The sequence below is a fragment of the Tiliqua scincoides genome, chromosome 2 (genome assembly GCF_035046505.1).
Source record: "Tiliqua scincoides isolate rTilSci1 chromosome 2, rTilSci1.hap2, whole genome shotgun sequence".
Taxonomy (NCBI): domain Eukaryota; kingdom Metazoa; phylum Chordata; class Lepidosauria; order Squamata; family Scincidae; genus Tiliqua; species Tiliqua scincoides.
Genome location: NC_089822.1, coordinates 204,325,383 through 204,341,050, shown reverse-complemented (window position 1 = coordinate 204,341,050; position 15,668 = coordinate 204,325,383). Strand labels below are relative to the sequence as shown.

The 15,668-nt window shown below is 47.2% G+C and overlaps 1 protein-coding gene across 2 annotated transcripts in view; it reads right to left on the bottom strand.

Moving 5' to 3' along the window:
* Positions 1 to 15,668, bottom strand: part of SEMA3B (semaphorin 3B) — a 71,239-nt gene that overhangs the window by 40,497 nt on the left and 15,074 nt on the right. The window contains exon 1 of one of the 2 annotated variants that reach the window (XM_066616490.1): positions 9,569 to 10,223. The exons of the other annotated variant lie outside the window; for it this stretch is intronic. The gene's annotated coding sequence lies outside the window, so the exon portion shown is untranslated. Of the gene's footprint in view, positions 1 to 9,568; positions 10,224 to 15,668 lie in introns of those variants that run through there. 2 annotated transcript variants of the gene reach the window in all.

Genomic DNA, 15,668 nt, shown 5'->3' with positions numbered 1-15,668 from the left:
AATGCCATGTGTGGGTTGGGCAGCGGAATGTTTTCACAAATACACTTGGAATGGCTGATCTGACTCTGGAATTAAAGGAGTTGAATATGTGGCAGTTGCAGCTAATGCAACCATAATATATGGCTGGATTGCCTACAAGTATTTATCATTGTCTGACGACAATCTAACGGAAAAGAAAACCAGTCTGCTGTATGTAGGCACAGCGTTGTCTGGTCAGTGCTTCCCAAGTCTTTTAGTACCAGGACTCACTTTTAAAAATGACACTCTATCAAGACTCACTAGACAATAATAATAATAATAATAATTTGTTAATAATAAACAGGATCCTGAGCTCACAAGGCTGCTAGAAATCTTACATGTAGTATTTGTGTGTAGACATTTGCTAGACTCTTCCTAGAAATGGAGCTCAAGGAATATTCTCCCAAACCTCTACAGCAGGGGTGCTCAATAGGTGGATCGCGATCTACCAGTAGATCGCGAGGCAAAATGAGTAGATCGCGGAGTGCTGACCCCCCCCTTTCAGGTGCCTCTGGGAGGAAACGCAGGGAGTAAGGCCCATTGTACTCAATGGGGCTTACTCCCAGGTAAGTGTGGCTAGGATTGCAGCCTCACAGCCTAATCCTAGGCATGTCTACTCAGGAGTAAGTCCTGTTATACTCAGTGGGGCTCAAGGTACACCAACATACATTGTACACATAAATGTTATATGTTATGATGGCGCGAACATTGTAAAAAAAACTCTGGTAGATCTCCAGGCCTTGCTGGGTTTCAAAGTAGCTCTCGAGCCAAAAAAGTGTGAGCACCCCTGCTCTACAGTTATTTCAGGGTATCCAGAAGGCAAGATGCACTGTTAGGGACTTCCAGGTCAGATAAAGGGCTGGAACTGGGTTCACACACGATCGATGGCATGTCAACAGTACTAGAGAAAATCAGAAAATGTGACATTTTGATTGAAGGGTATGAAGATTGCCTCATACCACAGGTTAGCATTCCAGCTAACAATTTTCTTCTGCAAACCGGGCAAGGGTACATGCAAAGTTTTATTTTCAATGTTTCAAAAACTTTTTGTGACCCGCCAAAAATCAGCTTGCAGTCCACCTGTAGGTCCCAATCCACAGTTTGGGAAACACTGGTCTAGCACATAAAAGCCATCAGGTGGATTCTGCTCCATGACACTGGGGGCCCTGGGACAAAGTCCTACACTCCCCGGATGCACTCTATTGGCACACTGGACACTATTACTGCCACCTGGGGACCAGCCCAGACAGGTGGCATGGACACCTGGCCAGTGCCCCACTTTGGCCACCAAAGGCATCATAATAGAAAACATACTAAATCCCCCACATATGTTCCAGTTCGATTCCAGAAGTCTGTATGGAAGTTGAAACATACGTGGCTTGAGACATCCAGCTCATGCCAGCCCAAAGCTATTGAACCTGTACAAAACCACCACTAAAGGATATACTGTGCCTGCATCAAAGTGCTGCTGCAGGTGTCTATAACTTGAGGAGCCTATGTAAAAGTCTATACATTTAAATGCCCCCCTACTCTACACACACTTAAAACCAGCCACAAAATACTGGCCCAAGCCAAGGTCTGTAATACTTTTCAATTGTGTCCACAGTACAGCCTCTGAGTCTGGCTTTGCACATATTGTGGAATGCCATGGGGAATGCCATTCCACAGTACAGTATGTGCAAAACTACCACATTTTTATTCCTCTGAATAAGAGCATGAAGTAAATTAAGCCTTGAACGGAAAACTATAAGTTTTCCAAGTCTTGATGTTGACATGACAAAGAGGGAAGAGTAGAATAGAAAAAACGGGAGACAAGAATGTGCACAGATGTGCATTATGCATCGAACAGCACACCTTCAAAAATAGCCGAAATCATTGTTGCAGGTGGATGGAAGTTTCCTTTTGGGCGTGTGTGCACGCAGGTGAAAATAAAATGTTGAGGGAGGGGGTGGAAAGATAAGAGGCCTTTAAGAGGGGGAAAAAGAGCAGAAGGATGACAGATAGCAAAAGAGATAATTGTAAGTGTAGAGAGAAAGCCATAGACAGCAAGGGGGAAAATGAGGCAACAAGAAGAATGGCAACAAACATGTGGGGCAACAAGAGGAAGTCAACATATGAAGATAACATCCTGGCTTCTCTGAAGGGCACTGCCAAAGGGTGGCATCAAGGGGCACTGTGAGTGGAATGGCTGCTTGCTCAACAGACAACAAAAGCCATCCAGAGGGCATAAGTGAAGGATCCACCCACAGTCTCTTCACAAAAAAACTGCTAACTAAAATAACCTTTTCTAATAATGGTTAAGAATAAAAATATGTATATACTGGCTTTTCAACAAAAAGTAGTCCATAAGGTGGTTTACATAGCCAAACACACACATAAGCAGAATGGAATATTAATACATCAGCGATGTATGTGCCATCACTGAGAACCAAGAAGAGTTCCTTATTATGACAGCCATTCATGTACAGTACAACATTGCCCCACACTGAGCCAAGAGTCCATCCCAATTTCCATAGACCATCTGGGTCCTTCTGCTGATCAAAAAGCAGCCAAAGGAAGCTGCCCCTTGGATGTCTTGCCAGCTGATGGCATCCAAAGTAATACAATGAGAGCGATGGCTACATCCTTCCTAGGCACTCACTGACTAACAGGTCAGTTATTTCATTTATTTAAGTTTACATGTATACCCCGTTTTTCTGCCAGGAAGGCTCCTAAAGTGGCTGACACTGTAAATAATAACCAAAAATGTACCATGATCTTAGGAAGGGGTGTTTCAGAGAGTCTAGGCAGAAGGCATTGCAGCCAGATGAAAAAGATGCCAGCCCCTAGATGTGGCTCCTTCATTGCCCTGCAGTCTACCAATTAGGACACTGCAATATTATTATCATAAACTTGTTGGCTTATATGCATGATGACCCAAAGGAGCTCAATCTATAGCCAAGGGCCTGCTTGCCTCTCTTCTCAGGCTAGTCACAGTTCCTGGGGTTGCATGGGTGCCATACATCTCATAATTGGTGGTATCCAAAACAAATCAACCCCTCTGTACACAAGCCAGAAACAAAACTACGGCATTTTCCCCCTGTGTGAAAAGCAAGGCTGCCAGCCAAGCTCCCAGCAAAGACGGTGAATTCAGCCCCTTCCCCCTTTCCCCCATGCCTTTATTTACTTCACCCCTTTTAGCATTTTCCTTGAATGAATCTTCTCCAGCCTGTTCTTTACAGACAGACAGGGCCACCTTGGAGTCCATTTGTCTGTGGCAATTATTTCTCTGAACCCTGGCAATTAAATGATGCCAGCTTCCTAAAGCAATTATGGGCATGTCATGTAAGCCCTACTGTAAGGCAGGGATTTTCTGGTTACTACTCCATGGTTGGCGTGTCAACTAACAAACTGCCCAGGCGTCAAGAATAATCTATCTCCTTAGAAAGAGGTTTAATTCTAGAAAGCCTTAATTCATATTTGGTGTGCGTGAGGTGGGAGTGGGAGTGCTTCCTAGAATAGGCTCTGGCTGCAGCAGCTCCTGGAAATTTGTGGGGAGGAACTCTTGGATAATATGCAAACATGCTCTACAAGAAGACTCGCAGCTACGTAGAATTGCCCAGGCTGGATTTGTGGGGTCTGGAAACCGGCTCTGTCCCATGTTCAAGAATTCCTCGCAGTGCTGAGCAGCCCCATCCAAAGTCATATTTTATCAGATAGAAAATTTTCCCAGTCCCAGCAGGGAAGGGCTTTGTGGTGTGACTGCTGGAGAAACCAGTCTTCCCTCCCAGCAGATGCCTAATTAGAGCACATTAAAATGACTGCACTGAAGCACTCCCCCTTGGAAGAAAGCAAAGAAGTGACTAGTGAGGAGTTGGCTGGTTTCCTAAGGAACCCGCCCCTGCCACTGGGCAGGGGGGCACCTCCATCAGTTCTGAAATTAGACCTCCCCTGCACTGGGCTGCAAAAGGCAGTGGCACTCGAAAGGGAAAGCGTGTGGAATTTTTGCAGCCGAGAATCCAGAGTCATCTGTTATCTACGTAGAAAACAGCCCTGTGTTCTCCACGTAGTATGGACAAGCAGAAAAAATTACTGGTTAGTTTCCAGTGGACTACCTGGTGGCTACAGGTTGCTGGAATTCTTTGGAAAGTGTTGCACTGAGTGTTTCACCAAGGCATTACTAATGTCCATCTCCGCCCCTGGGGGGATGGAACTGTAACTCATTCTCCCAAGCATCCTCATAACCATTTCAGTCAGGCACACAGGATGACAGTGTGGCCCCACAGGAGGGTCAGGTTTTCATCATCCTTGCCAGATGTTGCCTGGAAAGATGCTGCTCCATTGCTAAATTGTGGCAGTGCGATAGGGGCATTTTATGGAAGTCAACAATCATGCATGGAAAGGAGCTGTGCAGCACAGTGATGTAACACATGTTTTGCATGCAGAAGAATGCAGATTCAACTCCAGGTGTCTGCAGGTAGGGCTCAGAAAGACCCCAATCTGAAGTCCTGGGGAGCTCCTTCCCAACAGTGATCACAATACTAAACTGAATGGCGAAGTGTCTGTATAAGGCAGCTTCCTGATCATTTGACCCATTTGTTTTTGTTTTCTTTGCTCTCAAAGCCAAGATGCCTATTGGGGACACTTTCTGCATCAAAAATGAGGCACAGTTGACTCTCAAGAATTGCTTTTCCGAAAGTGCTACTCCATCCTCCTGGTAAAACTCTGTTATGATTTGCTTTTCCCCACAGCTTCTTGTGGTTTCTCTGAGGTTTTTTACAACATACACACAGAGAGAACTTCAGTGTCATTCTAGGTAAAAGTCTGAGAAATCCAAAGTCTTCTAACTGAAGGATTTGATGTGACTAAATGAAGTTGCTCCTATCTACACTTTCCTGGGAAGAAGCCCCACTGAATACAATGGGACTTAGATCTGAGTAGACATGCATAGGTTTGCAGAGTAAATCCATGACAATCACCATGCCATGCCAATGGGGATCGTCTCACATCTGTCCTCTGGTTGCTTTGAAAGTAAACTGTTTCCAGATGCCAGAGACCTCATGGTGCTACTTTGCACATCCCCATTACCAGCCAAGGATAGAGTTGTTTTCTCTCCAACTGAAAGATGGACTGTTCCTTTAAAAGAAAGATTCAAAGCTGAGGTCTTGCCAGGGAAGGGAGCAAAGCCAGAGAAACCACAGCATGCTTGAATCCTGTAAAAGTTTATTACTGTACATGGACTGGGTGACAAGAAGAACAGAAGTCAGCTGGTAAGGCAATACTCTTGACTCCATCCTCTCCACAGGCAGAGGGGAAGGGAGATTGAGCAGATAAATGGAAGATGCCCGTAGCAAATCTTGGAGCAGAACAAACTAAGCAGCACCAGCTCAGCTTCAGTTATGCAATGCTGCTCTACGTACTAAAGGACCCAAAGAACTTGTCCATATTAGGGTGTGTTTAGCTGGAGTTTCTCGATGCAGGAGAAAATCCTGATGCAGGCATGCTAAACCCAAATCCAGTCTTATTACGCTTGTGGAAATTAACCACAGAGTTGGTTGTTATTTAAATCAAAAGGTCATTAACCTAAAATGTTAAAAAAAAAAAATTCAAAGCCATCCCATCATTACCTGATGTGTGGACTAATAAATGCATCAGGACTATCACCTGATTACCCCATTCAGATGATGGAGGACAAGGAACAGGAACAAGAACTCCACATGCTGGTTGTCTCCTCACACTTTCAGGCCAGGGGAAATAAATTCTCTCAGTCACAATACAGTACAGAGAGAAAAGAAAGGTTCCCTGTGCAAACACAGAGTCATTACTGACTCTTGGGGTGTAGCTGCTTCCACAACACTTTCACAGCAGACTATAAATAAGAACATAAGAAGAGCCCCACTGGATCAGGCCATAGGCCCATCTAGTCCAGCTTCCTGTATCTCACAGTGGCCCACCAAATGCCCCAGGGAGCACACCTGATAACAAGAGACCTCATCCTGGTGCCCACCCTTGCATCTGGCATTCTGACATAGCCCATTTCTAAAATCAGGAGGTTGTACATGCACATCATGGGGTGGTTTGCCATTGCCTTCCACAGTCATGTTACCTTTCCCCAAGTCAGCTGGGTACTCATTTTACTGACCTCAGAAGGACGGAAGGCTGAGTCGATCTTGAGCTGGCTACCTGAGATTCCAGCTTCCACTGGGATCGAACTCAGGTTCTGGGGAGAGTTCTCGGTTGCAATACTGCAGCCTACCACTCTGGACCACATAAGACTCCTTATAGGTCTCAGAGACTCTCATTAGTTGCATTCCACAAACCTGGGTTGTTGCTCAGTTCTCCAAAACATCACTGCAAGCACCAAACATCACCAGACTTTCCTACTGACTACCAGGTTTGGGTCGACAGTTGCTTCCTCTGACAGGACCACCACAGAGGGGCTTCTTGAACCTGTCCCCTTGCAGTAGGCAGCTCTGCATGACCCATTCACAAAAGGGATCCACTTTCAGTGCATGGTCTATTTCCAACATCCCTTGTGACACTAGCAGCAGTCCAGAGGCAGACCATGCAAAGGGACCTTATCCCCATGGCCTAGGAGGCACAGTATCCCCAATGCAAAGGTGTTTTATTTCACAAACGGTGAGTGTGTTGCATGAAGCAGTCCTGTAAGCTTTTGGCTTGGATTCCACCTCCCCAGCTCTTGTCCACAACTCCAACAGGTACTCAGTTCTGACAATAGCCACCTGCAGTATCTTATTTCCATAGCCTTGTCCTTCCAAGGTAGAGATGGTCTGAAGAGGAGGACAATGATTTTGGGAGATTTGAAAATTGTTTAAAGAGGTCTCACTTCTCATGATGTATGCACATTTTCTTTTTTGGCCCAATCCCATGGGCCAGCTGCACTGCCTGGACTCATGTTCTGGCAGCGCAATGTGCTTTATGTCTGTCATGAAAGGCAACACCCCACAGAGCATAACCAGACCACTGCTGAGAGCTGCCTCAGCAGAGACTCAGGAAAAGCCCCAGTGCCAGTAAATCAGTGGGGGGGGGGGGGGACAGAGAGGGTGGAATGGAGCAGAAACAGAGGCAAAAGTGGGAGAAGCTTCTCACCTTCAACTTCCTGAATCTCTTTAGCATTTGCCCCATTACATCAGTGTCTGTGACATTTCACCAGTGCACTGTGTACAATATGGGCATACTGAGATGCAATCTCTGTGACTGACCAAATCAAAGGAACTTCCCCTTCTCCGGATATTTATTCCAACCCCAGCATACTTAATTAGTCGCTAATACCTTCCTACTGGGAGTCTGATATGTCTGATTTCCTCAAAAATGGTTGTGTTCAGATTGTTACTTGAGCTGGGTGAGCTACACATTTAATAGTTGTCCTTATCAATGTGGCACATGCGTATGTGACCAGGAATCCAACTTTCCCCCAATAATTCTTTGCATCCATCACACATGAAAGCTATAAAACAGGAGAGCTATTATAATACTTGGTTTGTCCCAGTGACGGGTCATATTAAGTCTGCCACATCAATGTTAAATCATGCATGCACATACCTCCTTCCCGACCTTGCTCTGTGTAATGATACAGAAAATTAAAGGGAGAACTAACACAAGGAGAGGAAGGAACCGACTCCATATTCCTTTAAAGCCCTGTCCCAAAATAATATGCCCTGATTCCACACAGAGGCTTGGCCTCCTTCCACTTGGGCTGACTCTAGTGGCTTTGCAAGGAGAAATGCTGACTGAGGAATATACAGTCATTCTCCTAAAAAAATACCAAACTTCTAAGGAACAAGCATCCATAGAGCCATAGAGCTTGAATGAACAATACTGAAGACTGCTCAGTTCTACTGTTTCCATCTCTTCAATCTAATTACAGGAAGTGATACCATCCAATGGCGAGTCACCTGCAGGAGATCTCCCCCACTCCCCCATGACTACACATTGAACAAATCCACTCTTTACTAGTCACCCCAGAACATACAGTCTCTTCTCAGTGTGGACAAACTTCCAACTTCCACTTCTCCATTATTAACTCTTGGATGCCACAGCCACTGCTCTCCCAGAAGTAATCAACACATTTGGGGGGTGTAGATTTCTAGTCTCAGGTTTCCATCCTCAAACCAGTAGGCTTTGCTCGCTTTTTCCACACTACCAGAATCCATGAGGCGTCCTGATTTTTATTCCAGCCCTTTCACACCTCACACATAGCCTGTTATTACGTGTTCAGGTGTGTCATGGAGAAAGGAGGTCAAGAGCACACAACCTTAAAGTCCCATCTGCTTGACAATCCACTGATTCTGTAGAATGAGAATCACCTCCAAGCATGCTATGAGAACTCTCTTCCTGGTACCTTGTATCCCTTCCATTGAATGGCTTGGGATGCATGTGGAGGTGGACCAAAACCAAACCAGGCGCCTCTTCCCAGCGCACATCAGTGCACCCCTTTGACTACACACAGTCCTAGTGGCTAGAGAATGTGGACTGCCCCAGTCCAAATAGAGTGAAATGGGGAGTGCAATGGGAGTGATGATAACAGCCAGGGCTGTTTCACATGAATCAATGGTGTGTGGTGGTGGTGGTGGTGGTGGTGGGAACTGTGAGATTGTTTAACCCATTTCTGCCCAGCCCACAGGTGTGCACATTGGATCCCTGTTGCATATAGGCAACATTGGGCAGAAATGGCTTACAGTCCAATCCTATGCATGCCTACTCAGAAGTAAGTCCCATTATAGTCAGTGGGGCTTACTGCCAGGAAAGTGTGCATAGGATTGTAGCCTAACAGCTCAAGTCCCATTAGAATCAATGGGGCTTACTTCCAGGAAAGTGTGCATAGGATTGAGCTGTTAGGCTACAACAGGGGTGCCCAAACCCCAACCCTGGGGCCACTTGGGGCCCTCCAGGACTCCCAATCCAGCCCTCAAGAAGCTCCCAGTCTCCAATGAGCCTCTGACCCTCCAGAGACTTGCTGGAGCCTGTGCTGGCCCAACGCAACTGCTCTCAGCGTGATGGTCAGCTGTTCAACCTCTTGCGTGAGCTGTGGGATGAGGGCTCCCTCCACTGCTTGTTGTTTCACTTCTGTGATGCAGCAGAGGCAGCAAAGGAAAGGCCAGCCTTGCTTTGTGCAAGGCCTTTTATAGGCCTTGAGCTATTGCAAGGCCTTCATTCATTCGTATTAATCTATTCATTTGTGTAAATTATTCAAATTTGAAATGTAAATTAATTCTCTCCCCCCCCCCCCGCCGTCAGAGAGATTATGTGGCCCTCCTGCCAAAAGTTTGGACACCCCTGGGCTACAATCCTATGCACACTTTCCTGGGAGTAAGCCCCACTGATTATAATGGGACTTACTTCCGAGTAGAGATGCCTAGGATTTGGCTCTTACTTTCAGGGAAGACAGGGAACGCGCTGTCTCTCTCCCCCGGACCACCTCCACGGGGGCAAAGACCATCCCCACTCCAAGCCCCAGGCTCTTCTTCCCAGCCGCCTCGCTCCCCTTCTGCGCCCGCACCCCTCCAGTCCCTGTGGATACAGAAGGGAAGGGAAGGGGCGCCGGTCTCACCTGCCTCCAGGCGCGGCGACCCCTTTCCTCCTTGCTCCCGCCGTGGCCGCCGGTGGGGGGCGCTTGTCAGACGGGCACTTGGCGCAGCGCCTCTCCGGAGTCCCACTGGGGAAGGGTCCCGGTCCCGGTCCCGATCCCGCTCCGCCCGGGCTGTCGCGGGTCCTCGCAGTCCGCGGAGGTGACACTGGGCTGCCGGCTCCTGCCTGGGAGTGCGGCTGACTGGCTGGCTGGCTGGCCACCTTCTCGCCCTCCACCCGGCCGCTCTCGCTCCTCTCAGCCCGCAGCGCCGGCGACTGACCAGAAGGGGTGGAGCCGGGCCGGCTTGATCCGAAGTGGTTCCCGCCGGAGGCGTCAGGCAGGCAGCGGAGTCCCTGGGTGGGGCCAAAGGGGCCGATGCACGCCCAGAGCCCGCAGAGGGGAAAGGCAGGAGCGGAGCGCGGGGCGCGCCCCCCGAGCAGTCGGAGCGGGGTCCTTTCGGCAGACGCGGAGTACCAGCGCCCCGCACACGCTCACGCCCAGCAGGGGCAGCCCTCCGCTCCCCCTGCCCACGTTCATCGCCTTCAGGCGCCCCCAAAGCGGGCAGATCTAGAGCCCAGTTCCGCACCCAGCAGAAAGTTCCATTATAGTCAATGGGGCTTACACCCAGGAAAGTGAGGATAGGATTTCAGCCCTAGTCACCACCTTTTGCCAGAGAGCGCCACTCCCGATCTGGAGTCAGGTTGCAATCCTATGCACCCTTTCCTGGGAGTAAGCCCCACTGACTAATGGGATTTACTTCTGAGTAGACATGCATAGGGTTGGGCGCTCAGGCTCCCATCCTATGCACCCTTTCCTGGGAGTAAGCTCCACTGACGATAATGGAACTTGGTACTTCTGAGTAGACATGCATAGGGTTGGGCTCTCAGTGCGGTTCACTGAGCGGCATTTGGGCAGAGAACTTTCCCAGCAGGCTGTGATCCTGTTGCCCCCCACAGAGGCATAGCTAGGTCATTTGACACGCGGGGCCCATAAATTTTTGTCACCCCATATGACTTAATTAATTAATTATATTGTTTGATTAATTAATTCACTTTTTTATAACACCCTTCCTCTAAGCAGCTCAGGGTGGTGTACATGGTTCCTCCCCTTATTTTGTCCTCACAACAACCCTGTGAGGTAGGTGAGACAGAGATAGTAATAGTCATGACATGGAATGAATAATAATAATGACCAGAAAAATAAATGCAGTGAATATTTCCCCACAAGCAGTGGATGAAATTCTACATCAAATGGTTTATAACATGATAGTATTATTCCTAAAAGCCATGATTTCCAGAATTTTGGTCACTAGGGTATCACCCCTCCCCCATGTTTCATTGGTCTGTTTTGAGTTAAGGCAGTGGTTCTCAAACTTTTAACACTGGGACCCACTTTTTAGAATGACAATCTGTCCAGGACCCCCGGAAGTGATGTTATGGCTGGAAGTGACATCAGCAAGCAAAATAAAATAATTATAAATAAATTAAAAAAAACAACAGATAAATAAGGGGAAGCCAGCCCTGTTTCACCAAGTGAATTTTTTCTGTAGCCTGCTTGCAATAACACTCCCCCCACACACACACACACAGATAAAGCAGTGACATTTTCAGCCGTCCCCAGTGCCATTTGCTTACTCGAGACCATGTGGCTTACTTTCGCTTTCCATGGGGCTCAATACATTTGTCTGCTTGGAGGGAGGGACTTCCTTCTTGGGTGTTTTTTGGGGGCTACTTTCATTGGATAGGACCCATTCTGGTGTCATTGGATTCCTCTCAGCCTGCCCTTTCCGACAAACTATGGCAAGTTCACCTACTTGCAAGTAAACGCGTGATATAGCTCAGTTTCATTTTCCATAGGGTTCAATGCATTTTTTGGTTTCCGGTATTTTTGCCATAACTTTTGATGGAAAGGAGATACTTCAATCTGGCTTTTTGCATTGCATTCCGCTGGAAATTCTGCATCCAACGGTGTATAGCATGATGGGGTTACTCCTAACTTTCACGATGTTAGCGATGTTGGGGCATTTGTGGTGTTACACCACCCAAGGGTGGCACCCGGGGCGAAGCACCCCCTGCTAGCTATGCCACTGGCCCACCAGAAACGTTTCTGGAAGTGGCTGGGGGGGGGGGCGAACCTGTGATCTTCCACATGCAAACCATCTGCTCTGGCCACTGCGCGATGCTCCCCTTCCTCAGGTGGGTGCAGGACTGTTAGAGGGAAATGGCCTGGCTTAGCCACCGATTGCATCTTGAACTGGGCGTTGAAACGTGGCACGGTCTTGCAGGTGCACAGAAAGCACGCACTGAAAGTTTTGCAGCCTGCATCCGGTGAAGGGGACTGTAGTCCTCAAAAGCCTGTGCTGAAATAAACCGCTCAGTGTTTTAGGGTGCTGCCAGGCTCTGCAACAGGTGAACACGACGACTCCTCGCAACCATGCACAAACATCTAGACCAGAGAACCTTTGGAAGGAGAGGAGCTGTTGTGATGATGGATACGAGACATTGTTTGTTGTATATCTGGTGACATACATGGGACACAGACAGTGGCCTGGAAACCCCTTGTTCTCCCAGCTCCTTGGAATCAGACTCTCTTAGGGCACAATCCTATGCTTGCCGACTCAGAAGTCAGTCCCATTGTGTTCTATAGGACTTTCACCCAGGCAAGTGTTATAGCATTGCAGCCTTACTGTACATGCATGCAAATTCCCAGACAGGCACTTACATACAAATCCATAGAACTGTAGTTTGAAAAAGTCGACTCTCTCTCTCTTTCTCTCTCTCTCTCTCTCTCTCTCTCTCTCTCTCTGGTAGGGAAGGACACACACCCAAGGACTATTACTCCCAGAAGGGCCTCTTCTTCCTGATGCTCTGTGACCCCAGTATTTGCTATTTCTATTGTCCATTCTTGGGCCTCCTTTGCAAGCCAGTGATGGGGGTGGAACAAGCTCTGGGGCCCTTCTGACCTTGCATTCTGCTCACAGAGGCTCAGTCTCTGGCATGGGGTGCTGGGAAAGTTCAGGGCTGCTACTGCAGCGGGCTTTTACTGTAAGGCATTCTCTCTTCCTCCCACTCTCCCTGGACAGGGTCGTTCTCCCTCCCCCCCCCCCCCAGCATCTTGCAGAACGGGTTACTGGCTGGTGTGATCCCCCCAGGGCCCACAGCCTGCCTTTGCTCAGCTCCTGGTAAGCAACCTGCCTAAACTAACTTACTGTGTTGTACTGCATCTCTCCAAAGTGCTGGAGAGATTGACAAGAGTTGTGCTCACTGATTATTAGGGGGATCCTTTATATGTCTGTGGGATATGGTAGTACTGTATGCACATGTGTATATCATCTTCTGTCCCACAGCATTTCTAGTTGGAGACAGACTTTTTTAAGAGGTGAAAGAGGGGCTGTTGTTGGAGGTCTGTGCGCTCATCCCACTAACGCATCAGGGTGACAGGTTTTGAAAGTGTTTGTGTTATTTCAAAAGTATGACAAACCTGTTTGACCAGAGAAGGCAGTGGGGAAAAGGACATGTGTGTGTATATTGGTGGAACTTCATTCTGACCCCTGTTAGCTCTTAAAACCTGTCCGCCATCTCCAGCCGCTTTCTGTGGAGCATGTCTATTTAAAACCAGAGCAGATTTCATTAGGGTAAACCTTCCTCTGCTCAGGAAGTAGTCATGTCTGAAGATGTACCCAGATAAGCTCTGCATGTGTGTGTGTGTCTGTGTGTGTCTGTGTCTGTGTCTGTGTGTTTTGGATGCAATCTATGATTGACAATTGCATAAGGAAATGGCAGAGTAATCCACACTGCATCCAGTTTAGTGCTACATTTACAGTCTGGAAAGAAATATAATTCTTAATCCTTCCAGTGTTGTCCTGCACCCTCCTCCTCATTACTGAGTATTTAAAAAGAAATTAAAGTGAATGCATGTCCTTGGACCCATGGTTAAAAGATTGTTTGGGGTGGCACATTGAAGAAGTGCTACTGTTTTCCTTCCTCTGGCTTCCATCTGTCTGTGTCATAAAAAGTAAGCATGTGTATGTCATTTTCACTTGTCATGCACCTTGTTAATTTTTTCCACCAATTTCTTTCAGTGTAAATGAAACCTGGCTGCTTCACAATTCTGAGGACTTATTATCTCATTTCAGATTCCTCCTTCCTCCCGCCTGCTCTTTTTAATGTAAGATTTTTGGCAAGCTGCATCTATTTGATTGGCATGGGTTTGTATACCATGGTGTACGTTCAATGTTATTTTAAACAATGAAATAAGCAGCCCTTGCATTCCAAGAGGAGGATGTGTGTATGCTTTAAAGCAGCTATTTTCAGGCTTTTTCATCTCATGGCACACAACAAGGTGCTAAAATTGTCAAGGCATACCATCAGTTTTTTGATAATCGACAAGGCAAACTGCACCACCAGAGGGGGGGCTCACATCCCCCAATGGCCCTACAAATAAATGTCCCTCCCTAAACTCCCGCAGCACATGTCTGGACATCCACAGCACACCAATGTGCTGCAGAACAGTGGTTGAAAATCACTGCCTTAAAGATAGGTACCAGGATAGGAAGGGACAAAAATCAATAGAGCAAGAGAAGAATGGCCAGGTGGACAGCCTAACAGGCTGTATCAGGTGGAGAACTGAAAATGTCTTTGATAGCGCCAAAAGCATTTCTGTGCTTCAGTTTGGAAATTTCCTGGGACTTGTGAGAAACAAAAGCACTATAAAGACATTCAAGTTGTGAATGCACTTGGGTGGGAGATTGTGGCTGCAGGTCCTATTGTCATACATGTTCAGCTGAATATCTGCATGAAGCCTATGGTTGTATAACTGTAGGTGCATAAGGTTCTAGAAGCACAGCTGAGAACCCAGGAAAAGTAGGGATCCTAACCCTGCAGAATTAGCCCCACATATGTAATTCCCTCCCACGTTTTCATTGCACACAGTTTGAACACTAAATAGCTCTAAAGTCATATGAACTGTTTCCTCAATAGAGTTGACAGAAAGGGATGCCATGGAATTATGATTGTGGCTGGAGATTTGAATCCACAAAGGAAAGCTGACTCTATCCCAATTCCCCAATTATTCATGCTCTTGCATTATAAGAACTCTAGTGCCTCTGTCTGAGTTACTACTCTTCTTTGTTTCAGTCATTTCCACCCTGGCCCAGTCTGATACACAAGGAGAAACCACAACAGCTCTTGGGAAAATGAGCTACCTAATGCGAAAGTACTGGAGAAGTACCTGACTAACTAGAACTGGGTTGAAGCTATAGGAAAGGAGATTTAGGCTGGACATTAGGAAGGATTCCCTAACTGTAAGAGCTGTCCAGCACTGAAACAGTCTACCTTGGGCAGTTGTGTGCTCTCCCCCCATTGGAGGTTTCAAGCAGAGGCTAGCTTGACAGACATGTGTCAAGGATGTTGTAGCAGTTGCCTGCAGTGAGCAGGTGATTGGACCAGGTGACCACTATGATCCCTTCCAACTCTAACATTCTGTGATTTGTACATCCAGGATTGTCCAGGATTTGTATATCCAGGATTGACTGATTGCTTGTCCTGAATGTTTCAGGATGTGTGTGGGCTGGAATTGCTTTGGCAGAACAAGAATGGCCACTGATGCTTTCAACTGGTGTGCAGAACAATCCAAGCAAAGTGACCCTGAGGGCCTTTCTGTGCTTTACATGCTTCCCACACTGTTGAGCAACATTAATTTGATGCCTCTAAGAAAGACCTGAAGGTAGGAGAGGCAGAGGGTCTGATGGGAAAAGCAAAGCATAGTACAAATTTTGGGTTTTTACATCCTCACTGCCCCTTGGCTAGGAGATTTGGCTTAGAGCTTTCCCAGCAACCCCAGCAGTCAGCCCTTTCATGTGCTATCCTGATTCTCAAGTATTTATTGACATCCCAGCTTCTTCAATCACGGAACCAAAGGCAGTATACATGGAGTTCTCAACCACTGTCTCATCCAGGTCCTGTCCAGACTCAGACCTGCTTAGTTGCAGCAAGCTTAGCTACATCCTGCATGAGCCATGAAATAAAACGAATCAGAAGTGCCTGAAAATCATGAGAGGTGGTGTGAACTTCGGAGAAACAGG